Consider the following 11,479-nt stretch of genomic DNA (forward strand, 5'->3'; position numbering starts at 1 on the left):
CTAGGTCAGACCCGATCCGAACCACTTTCATAACCCGATTTTCTGTTTTAACCCTCGATTTCGTTTTACGCTTTACCCTCGACGGTCGACCTTTACCCTCGACTCCTTGCGGCAACAACAGAGTTCTATGGCGGGTGACGGCGACGAGCTCCGGCGATCGATGGCGACATCCGGTGGCAGTCGGCGACAGACAGGTAAGTGTTTTTTTTTTCTTTTCGATATTAGAAGTTAGGGTTTCATGTTTCATTTGGGTTTTTTTCGTTTGGGTTTTTCTTGCCGATTTGGGGATATTTTCGTTTGAAGATTGAACGGTTAATCCGTCGATCTTGATCCTATTCTTAAATGATATGTGCGATATTTTCTTTTTTTGTTTGATTTGGGGATTTTGCCAATTTGGGGATTTTGCCTTAGTGCTTGTAAGGTGGTCGTTGCCAACAGTCACTAGAATGTGTTGGAAGTTGCCTTCTCTCATTGAGGATTGTTTTACATTATCTAGAAATAAATCTGCATGTTTATACTATGCTGTATTGTTTTATTTCATGTTATGTTTGTTTGAGACTTTCTATCTTTTGACTTATGAGATTGTAAGAGTGAATTATTAATTTATTTTTTTTTATTTTTATTATTATTTTTAATTTTTTTGAATATAATATTCGTGGTGTCCGCGTATCCTAAAATTTTGAAAATTGTTGTGTCTACGTACCCGTACCCGTACCCGTGTAACATAGGAAGCAACATGCCCACAATCAACTTAAAATTGTCAATTAGATGCAATTGAAATAAATGGCTGACTGGTTGACATGACCAACGTATGGCCAACTAGATGCATTGGTATAATGTTCAGCATTAAGAGGTTATGCGAAGGACAAAAGGAAACTCAATGAAAAGCATGCAGTACTAGACAATTGCGCTCAAGGGATGTGATGTAAATGATATGTGATCGTCTCATTTTGAGCGCAAAAGATAGGATGAACCATGTTCAACAAAAGGGAAAGCAGTCTTGTTAGACCTCGGAACTGCTCTATGATCTTGATGAAGCAGCAGGCCCATGATGAAGTTAAAAATGTTAATTAGATGCAATTTAACCGGTAATTTTTGGGTATCTAAAATCAACCTTCGGATCCCAACGAGCTAGGAGCTATGAAATTGGGACGGGTTAAGTGATCAAAATATGGTACAAACATATGATACAAACAAAATCTCAGAACAAACAAAAGGCAATCATAAACAGGGCGAAATTTTAGCTTTATCGGCATAAAGAGGAAAGAGGAGGCTCTTCTGCAGATTATTTGGGTTCGACCGGTATCTAAAATCAACCTTCGGATCCCAACGAGCTAGGAGCTATGAGGTTGGGACGCATCAAAATATGGTACAAACATATGATACAAACAAAATCTCATTTAAAGAACAAACAAAGGGCAACCATCATAAAGAGGCGAAATTTTAGCTTTATCCACATAAAGAGGAGGCTCTTCTGCAGATTATTTGGGTGGTATCTAAAATCAACCTTCGGATCCCAACGAGCTAGGAGCTATGAGGTTGGGAAGCCTTTAAGTGATCAAAATATGGTACAACATATGATACAAACAAAGGAACAAACAAAAGGCAACCATCCTAATTTTAGCTTTATCGGCACAAAGAGTAGGCTGACAGGATCCCAACGGGCTAGGAGCCATGAGGTTGGGAGTTGGGACGCCTTAAGTGATCAAAATATGGTACAAACATATGATACAAACAAAATCTGTTTTAAGGAACGAACAAAAAGCAACCATCGTAAAGAGGCGAAATTTTAGCTTTATCGGCAGAAAGAGTAGGCTCTTCTGCAGATTATTTGGGTTATCTAAAATCAACCTTCGGATCCCAACGAGCTAGGAGCTATGAGGTTGGGAAGCCTTTAAGTGATCAAAATATGGTACAAACATAGTGATCAAAATATGGTACAAACATATGATACAAACAAAATCTGATTTAAAGAACAAACAGAAGGCAACCATCATCAAGAGGCGAAATTTTAGCTTTATCGGCAGAAAGAGTAGGCTCTTCTACAGATTATTTGGGTTCGACCGGTATCTAAAATCAACTTGGGGCGCGTTAAGTGATCAAAATATGGTACAAACATATGATACAAACAAAATCTGATTTAAAGAACAAACAAAAGGCAACCATCATAAACAGGCGAAATTTTTTGAAGGACAATAACCTGTAAGCAAATAAGCAAGAAGGGAAAATGTTCAACTCAACTTGAGAATGGTTATGATGATTGAACTATTGCTGCTAAAAACTGAAGGCATCAAATGCACAAGATCAACTACCAGCTAGCATCAAATGCTTATGATGTTTCTCCGCTGGTGCATGCAGATGTTGGTGGCGAGTTGAGCATGCCAAGTTATTGTTATACTTGCGTTGTTTCCAATTGAAATTTTTCCTGGAACATAGAAAATGAAACTTACCTGAAACCTTCAATCCAGCAAGGAAAGGATCTCGCACAGTGGCTTGGATTATGGTTGGACGGATAATCACCAGTCACAGGTCTTTCATGAACTCTCCGATCAGCATTTCTCCCATGCGTTTCGTATGAATTAGGCCACCCAAAAGATCTTTCCCTGAATGAAGACAAAATGAGGGTGTTAGTTCACAGAGACGTTCTCTAAGGATCAGCGTCGGCTCTATATAATTTCGACCATTGAAAGATGCATTCGTTCATAGCTGCTGTTTTTTCCGCCTTCTCAACTCCTCCAGCTCGGAGTTCCTCTGGTTTTTTCTCCACCAGCTGCACTGCAACTCCTTTCTAAGTCAAGATCAGACTCTTCCTTTCATGCTTCCCCTATCTGGATCGGTTTCTCCAAAATCAAGCCTGTGTTGGATCCACATCCACAAACATATGCTGAAATTATGGCAAGTCAAACATTGACATTTTTGGAGACATTTGCAGTGTAGAAATTCAACTAGCCATTTATGCTTTCCTGAGGAGTAAACAGCACTCATTAATCAGTTATCATTGGCAGACATCAGGAGTCCTCCTCTCAGTATTTAATGATGGATTATGGGAACTTTGATCCTTCTCAAAGACAAAGTGTTAAATATAACTCGTTTTGTCTTAGTTTGGCAGATGAACCATTCGTTGGGCAGGCCGAATTTACAGAGAGAAAGGAAACAATGGAACTTGTGGAGACATGGAGGAACATCTGCTGTTTGTGGCATCGGTGCCAAATGCCATCACTCCCAAGGCGATGTTCAACGCTATGTCATACCTGTGCCCCCAAGCAAAAGCTCATTATACATCACTTCATCGTCCGACCAATCCTAGATATTAACCCCATAGACTCCAATAGATTTTGATCACGTAAGCAAGTGCACTTTGCCGTGCCGAATAAGAAAAGGCACACATGTTACCCAAATTAAGAAAACCTCTAGCAAACTGGCCTTGAGATTGTAAAAGAACTGGACTTTCAACAAACTACAAAGCCAGAAGATTGGCCATACATGTCTGTACCTTTCATCACAACTCAATCTCCACTCACCACTCAAATCTAGGGTCCTCCATTTCACAACTGGAAATCTATAAAAGGAACAATGTCAATCCTTCATCATAAACCACACAAATACGTCCATAAGAGCATGACAAACAAACAGGTGGAACCATAAAATATATGTAGATTGTAAGAGGACCAGCCATACTTTGCAAAAATTAATAGGTAATTTTTCAAAAATTTTTAATCATGCAAACCAAGTACTATGAAAGCAGCAACCAATCCTTTTGTAAACTAAGATAGTTCACAAGACCAAGTGTCCAAGGAAGTCAGTCGACAATTGCCAACTATTCTTTCTTAATGCTTCTAAAGTTACAAGATGCAAATTTCTATGCTCACCTTATTATGTTAAAGCTAGAATTCTCTTGGTCACCAGTTCAAAAGTCACCAATTTAACTCGAATTCAACATTCTCACATAAAGAGATGCATTCATTCCATGTGCACTATAGATGTGACAATGACTTTGTAGAACTCTTACGGTTCAAAAGGGGGGAAATCTCTAAAAGGAAATTTTTTCACTGTGAGATAAACAATCAAAAGATTACACCTAAACAATGAAAGCCCACAAAGAAGCATATCAAAAGCACGTAGGCCTGGTTACATGGGATATGGCATGGCAAGTACAAAAACTTGGCATCACAAAACATTCCAGTCAAACCTTTGTTGTCTCAGGCCTTCTTCAAAACAAAAAGTTGGGCAGAAAGTAAACAGCTAATGGTGCATGCTATTAAAACAAACCGAGACATCATGCTGAAAGTGCTTCTTACAGATTATGTCATGCAGAAGAAAGAAGACTCCATGCCGATGCATGCAGGGGGGGACCTGCTCCAAAGAAGCATGTGAGGATACAGTAGCTCAAAGACAACATGCTTACGGTCCTCTTGCTACCACTTTCAAGTTTCAGGAACCTCCTCATCCACACACTTTAGTGCACCATGCTGAACTTTTTGAAGTGCAGAGCTGCATTAAACCATGCATACATGTAATGGTCTTTTGAATTTATCAAATTTTGACGTACCCTGCAGTAAAACCACATACTTTAAGCCTGCAAATTTGAAATACCAATGACAACCACAACTACAAAATAATCATTGATTGAAGTGTACTTGAAATCTAAACCAAATAGAAGAAAGTTAAGGTATCATATGGTACACGGAGAGTATCAGTCATGAGAGTTCCACGTTCAGGACTAAGTTCAATAAGGTTCACTTTCTCTGGTTGGCCCATCTGTTCCCAAAGGTATACACTCCATATGCCAATCATCTACATCAGGAGTACCACTAATAAGTTCTAACATGCCAAAACCAGGGCAGCAATCCATCAAGTCTCTTAGTAGGACAATACAATAATCACATATACAATTTCTAACATTTGCAATCACTATATCACATTCCATGTTTTAATTACAAAAAATGGGAAAAAAAATTGGAGGCAACAATATCACTAATGATTCCCATTTCACCCAAAACAACCAAGACAAAACCTTTCCCTTTATCAAACAAACCACACACACACTTGTTAAGACGTGTTTATACTCAGTATTAGGCTTGAGAGGGCACTTGTGTAATAATGTTTCTTTTTAATGACTTTCTTGTAACTTATCCCTCTCCTCTAGTCTATATAAAGAGGAGTTAGGGATTCTTTCGAGGTTAATCAAAGATTAGTTCTCTTAAATTCATCATGGTATCAGAGCACCAGCCGTCTCCTCCTCAGCGAGTTGTCGCCGACTGAGCGGCGCCGGCCGCCGCCTCATCGGCGTCAGTTGCCGCCGCCCTTTGCCGCCCTGTCCATTGCCGCCCGCTGTCCATTGCCGCCTCGCCCTTTGCCGCCCTGTCCATTGCCGCCTGATCCATCCCTGCTGCCCCTCGTCGCCCTACCCATTGTCTGCCTGCGCCGCCTCCGCCCGTCCGCCTGCGCCGCCGCCGCGTGTGCACTCTGCCGTTGCTCCGCCCAGCAGACTGCTTCGCCTGTCATCTTCGCCGCCGCCTCAACGCTGATTTTTCCTCTCAGCGTCTTTCCGCTGCATGCTGCTCCGCCGCTGCTCTGCACGCTGCTCCTCCGCTGCACGCTGCTCCGACGCTGTTCCGCCGCTGCTCTGCCCGTGGTTCTGCACGCTGATTTTCTTCTCAGCGTCGTCTCTGGTATCTCTCTTCGTTCAGCTCTGCTGTTGCCTCTTCTCGCCGATCAGACTTCTGGATTGCTACCTGCGTTAACTGCATATTGCTTCATGATCAGCATGTTGTCTTTCGATATGTGATTGTATTCTTTTGCCTGCACTTCCTATTCCGTGGCTCGGTTTCCTCCTTTGTGTTGAAAGATGTCTGAAATTAGCAGTGGCGCTAATACCTCTTCCTTTGTATCGTCGGGAGAGATGAAGAGTTCCCCATTTTCCAGCATTATCACCAAAATGGATGGGAGTAATTACGAGATGTGGGCCATGCAAGTAAAAAGAACTTTGATCGCTCATGAGAAGGAACATCTAATTTTGGAGCCCGAGCCCGTACAGAAGGTAGGAAAATATACTACTTGGTTTAAAGATAATTCGTTGGTTATGGTATGGATTGTTGGTACTCTCTCACAAGAAATTGCAAATGAAGTCTTGCACAAGGACAGTGCAAAGGATATGTGGGATTCCCTTGCTGCCACTTATTCACAGGCAAGAAATGAAACGCGCATTATGCAGCTTCATCATGATATCCATCAGATGCGACAAGATGGCAGACCTCTTCACACTTATTATTCTAGTCTCAAGTCCATGTTTGAGAGACTGAATAGCTACTTTCCCGCATGCAAGTGTGAACAACAAAAGGCATACAGAGATATGCTTATGGTAGGGGTCCTTCTTTCTGGTTTAGACTCTGTTTATGAATCCGCAAAGAACCAAATGCTTACTAGTCCCTCGATTCCTCCTATTGATGAGGCTTACAATAGGCTCAGCAGAATTCCGATCTCTGCATCGACTGTTCCTGATACCACTTCTGCTATGCTTGCTACTCGTGGCAGAGGTGGACCCTTTTTTGCCAGAGGACGAGGGGGCCGTGGCCGTGGCAATACCCCTTCGCGCCCTGTATGTCAGTTTTGTCACCGCATTGGTCATACTGCGGATAAGTGTTGGCAAAAACATGGTCGTCCAGCTTTTGCAAATCAGACTGTATCTACTGATTCTCCTGAGCAGCCTAAGCCTCAGCACACTGCCTCCTCCAGTGAGTTGCATGTAGATGACACTCCCCCTGGCGATAGCGCCCATCAAGCCCCTGGTCCGACCACTTCTACTGTTTCTCTTAACTATCATTAAACCAAAAGAATGAAATACACAATAAAATAACAAAAGAATGAAAAAGAAACATATTACCCACACACACACCTTTGCAACTATAACTCTTGGTTGACATGCTGACCACTTAGATGGGATGCTGCTGTCATAGATATTCAATCAAGCAACCTACAAACTTAAGCAATGTAGATATGTAGTTCAAAGACTACATCAAGAATGTGACGCAACCAGTAGTCCCATGAACTTCATCAAGTTTTATTTATCAAAAGAATTGAGCAAAGACAGAAAAAATAAAAAACCAAGCAACTATCTCAACAAAGCTCCTAAACAACCCATGCCAAAATGAAAGTGAAAATTAACATGACAAGCACTATGCTGGACAACCACTAAAGCAAAAAACAAAATAAAATGATTGAATATGGTCCTACTGAAAACAAATGAAATCAATAACCTTGACCTATACTGGACAACTACAATACCTAAGGCATCTACTCAAGTAACATGACACAAGAAGAAACTGAGTACTAACCTGGTCTAAATACATGAAGGACTCTGCAGAAGCAAAGGCACGGCTGGACAGTTGATGAGGAAGAAGAATACCTTCACCCTTGGCTGCTCATTTTTGTTACTGAAAAAAGCAACACCAGCCAAGTGTAAGAAGGATGAAGAAAAGCGGGCTAGATGAGAAAAAGATTGATAGACGGGTTAGGCAAGAGATATGAGGCTTTCCACCCCCCCCCCCCCCCCACTTTTACCTTGGATAATAAAGGAACACTATATTTTGCAAAACTACCTATTGCAAAAAGGCCAATGTAAAGATTGGATGAAGCCATTGACAAAACCCATAACACTTTGACGAATAGAACTTTTCAAAAATCTTACAATTCAAAATCGACCAGTTCTTTTGAAAGGAGATGGGAGGTTTTTTATGAAAGTCTCAACCTTAAGTCTAGGTTATGCTGTTGAAAACCAGGTTGAAGACACTCAGTTAAGAGGGAATAATGGCTCAGCTTCCCAAACGATTTGCCTCTCCCAAGACAGAGGAAAAGATGGACGATTTATCACACTTAGCATAATTGGCCTATGTTTGAGGAGTTCCATCCATTCCAAGAACGGCCTAGTGGCTGGTAATGAAATGACAAACACCTTTTAAGATCAAGGGGATTGGTTGGTTCCTCATATGCCTAGAAAGCCTCGAAACATAACAAGAGATGTTAAGTTTTTACTTTTGAAATAGTTCAAAATGATCAATTTAACTCATAAGCTTAAGTGCTTGTGTTGTGCAAATAACATGCCCTTTGTTTATCCATAGTACCGTACAAGCACCAGGGTTCATTTCACATCCATGCCGTCGAATCTCTAGAAGGGACACCATTCAATTTCCAAAATATGAACATAAAGGAATCACCCTCAACGTCTTAGGTAATCAAAAAGAGGAAAGGATATTGATCCCATAATTACACATCCACAAAAGATTGTCACATTCAATTCCTGTGAGTTCAGCCTTCATGCTTTTCATTTCTTGGCAGGCACCTTTTGCTTTCTTTTTTTTTTCACCTTTTTCCCTTTTGATTTTTTTTCTTGCTTTTGATTTTTCTTTTCAGGCCGACTTTCACCTTTGAGGGAATACCTCACCACCCCAAAGGTTACTACGAAGCTCCACCGCTTTGATGGATATGTGTAGCTTTATCACGTATCCCACCCGCTTCAACTTACGGGTGTTCGACGAGCTAAAGGTTCATAAGTCATCATCTTCGCGGAATAGACATAAATCACCTATATGTCTACCCGGTACTCTTGATTACTGACCTAGAGGAACGACTACACAAGCCCCGAGCCCATCTCTCAACTCTCATTTTGCTACCTGCCAAGATCTTATAGAGCATTGTGGTTTCTCTCTTGGGATATTTTCCTCTGAAATCCTTGTAGATGCTTAATCACCAAAGTCAATAGCATTTCCTAGTCTTGACTTCCTCAGCTTCATAGGATTTTTCTTTATCACACATATCCAGGATTTTTCATTTTTCCTCTTCCATTGATTGGTAACAAAGACTTGAAATTTTCTCCTTCCACTCGGGAAGGTACTAAAGATAAACCAAAGACATAATATTGTGTGAGAAGACAATTTTAAAAGGCTTTTAAGGAAAATTAAAAATTTTCCATTTTACAAAAGTTTTTGACATCAAATGTTATGTCACCAGGAAGGAAGAAGGAACTCTATTGAATGTTAAACAAGATGGGTTGGATTGTAGAAGAACGAACTCCATAAAAGTAAAGCCCTTTACACAAAAGGTTGATCTAAGGGTGACCAGTTTCCATAATATTGGGTCATCAACTGAGTGAAATTTTGCAAAATGGTTTGAGTTAAGCTCTTATGTTTTCTCGAAGGAAGCCCAGGATAAACCAATCATACACAACCGAATTTATAAAATCATTGGATATATGATAAAGGCAACTACGGGTTTGGACTTTGTTAGATTCAGAATGCAAGGCTATTCACCAAAGTTTTGACTAGTTTTGTGTTCCGGTTATACAAGGACTTTGTGAAATTATGATTTTGAAAAAGGATAACAACACAAGGGACAAGTTCTCCTCAAAGTCTCTTCATAAAAATAGAGCCTTGTGGCAGACAAAATTCCCCAAATTCTCATGTTGTAAGGTTTCCTTGCATAGGGTTTGATCATTGATTACCAAGAAAAAATGTCTAGACCAACAACTCACTCTTCTAGCCAACTAATAGGGTACTTTCAAGACTGAGTTGGATTGGATTGAATGGTTTGAAATGCTTTTAATCAAAACTCGTGTTCATGATCAAACGGAACAAAAGGCTCCCCAAGATTTCTCTGCCTGTGCATATACCTAGAAAGGTCCTAAGAATATGACTCAAATTATGGTTTTCCTATCTAAAAATACAATCAAAGGGTATGATAAACCATAGACCACACCCCTAGCTAGATAGCACAAACAGAACTTGCTAAGACACAACCCTCTTAGCAATAACACCAAAAAACAAAATGCATAAATCAAAGCAAAACCACCATTTGCAGGTCCTAAAATGAGAAAGTCTAGAACCTGCTATGGACCACTACTTAATGAATTCCAGCTATATCTTCAAAAATAACAAAGCAAAACAAATTGATAGAGCAAACGGGTAACCTCATTGAGCATGTATACACAAAGAGAAAGAGAGAGATGACCGGAATGGCTTGGGCACCAAGAGCTAAGGCTTTGAACATGTCTGTCCCAAGCCTAATTCCTCCATCAAGCAAACAAGAACTTTACCAGCGACAGCTTGAACAACCTATTCTTCAAATAGGAAGACCAACCGGGAGGGGAATCATGCATCCCTCACATGTGTCAAGAGATTATCACGGAAAGGACAAAAAGGATGGAAGTTTTCTTGCACTCCATTTTGAGAAGTCAAGAAATAGCAATTTCAGAATCATTTGAAGTGAATCGACGTTACCTCCTCAAGGGCAGAAATTGTAGCAGGTGCACAATCAATTTGGCGACCACCATGATTCGAAACAACTATTCCATCTACTCTAACCTCAATAGCTTTCCGAGCTGCAGGAAGTAAACGAAGCACATCAAACAGGAGAGAACCATTTCCATCCCATTGTTAATATTCATACAGCCTTCTAGTGCACCATGCCGAGAAAGTTGCTTGTTAGACGGACGAAATTAAACATCAACTTTTTCATAAACTAGATGGGATTCCTACAGCAATTTGCTCCTAACATCCTCTTTCGAAAGCTTGGATGCAGCATCTTAAAACTCCTTTACTGGTTATTTTGTTGGCTAACTCGATTCATGTGAAATGGTTAATTTCTAACATCGTTTTGGATTCAGTCATCAATTTTGTTTGTCAATGTTACCCAGGACAAAGACCCAAAGTACTTGATAATAACCGATATTCTGATCATTGAAAAATGAGATATCTGCAAAAGATATATGAAATTTAAACGACAATGCTCTAATGAAGGATATCCCTTCATCACAAGCTTCGATTGAGCCATTATCGCGACCCAATGAATTTCTCCTCTATCACCTCTGTCTTTTTCAAGACTTAAAGACTTATATTTTCAAATCGCATATCTGCGTAAATTCAAGTTTATCGCATATGATGTTGTGTAAATCGCTTATAGACACTGCTGTATATGCAATTAAATCAAGCAATCAAGAGAAGAAGGGCGACCAACACCATAAGCATGAAGCTCCCACCTGCCACTAACTTGACGCCGTCAATGGGTCAGAAGACGGTGAGACCTCCGACGACGTTGCCCATGCAGTTATTGATGGTGCCGATGGTGGCAAGCAGATCCGCCTAGTCCTTGCTCCCCAGCTTGGACATGAGGGACGTGAGGTTGAGCTCCGCAGGGAAGGGCAGAGACCCTCCTCCGACCAGGGCAGAGGCTCTCTTCGAAACCCTCCTCCGACCAGAGAGAAAAGAGAGAGAGAAACTGATAACTTGGGAAAACTGCTGCTTTCCTCAACGATCACTAACTGGGAAAACTGCAACGAGTACTTTCCTCAACGATCACTTTCCTCTTTCCTCTTTTCTTTCTCAAAAGGCCTTGATTTGGGTTGGATATGGGGCAGTACCGTTGAACATCTTTTCATGGAAAAAACCCTTTTATTCACACAATATAACTAAGGCCCATACATAGTTCT

This window comes from Nymphaea colorata, chromosome 4, assembly GCF_008831285.2.
Source record: "Nymphaea colorata isolate Beijing-Zhang1983 chromosome 4, ASM883128v2, whole genome shotgun sequence".
Taxonomy (NCBI): Eukaryota; Viridiplantae; Streptophyta; class Magnoliopsida; order Nymphaeales; family Nymphaeaceae; genus Nymphaea; species Nymphaea colorata.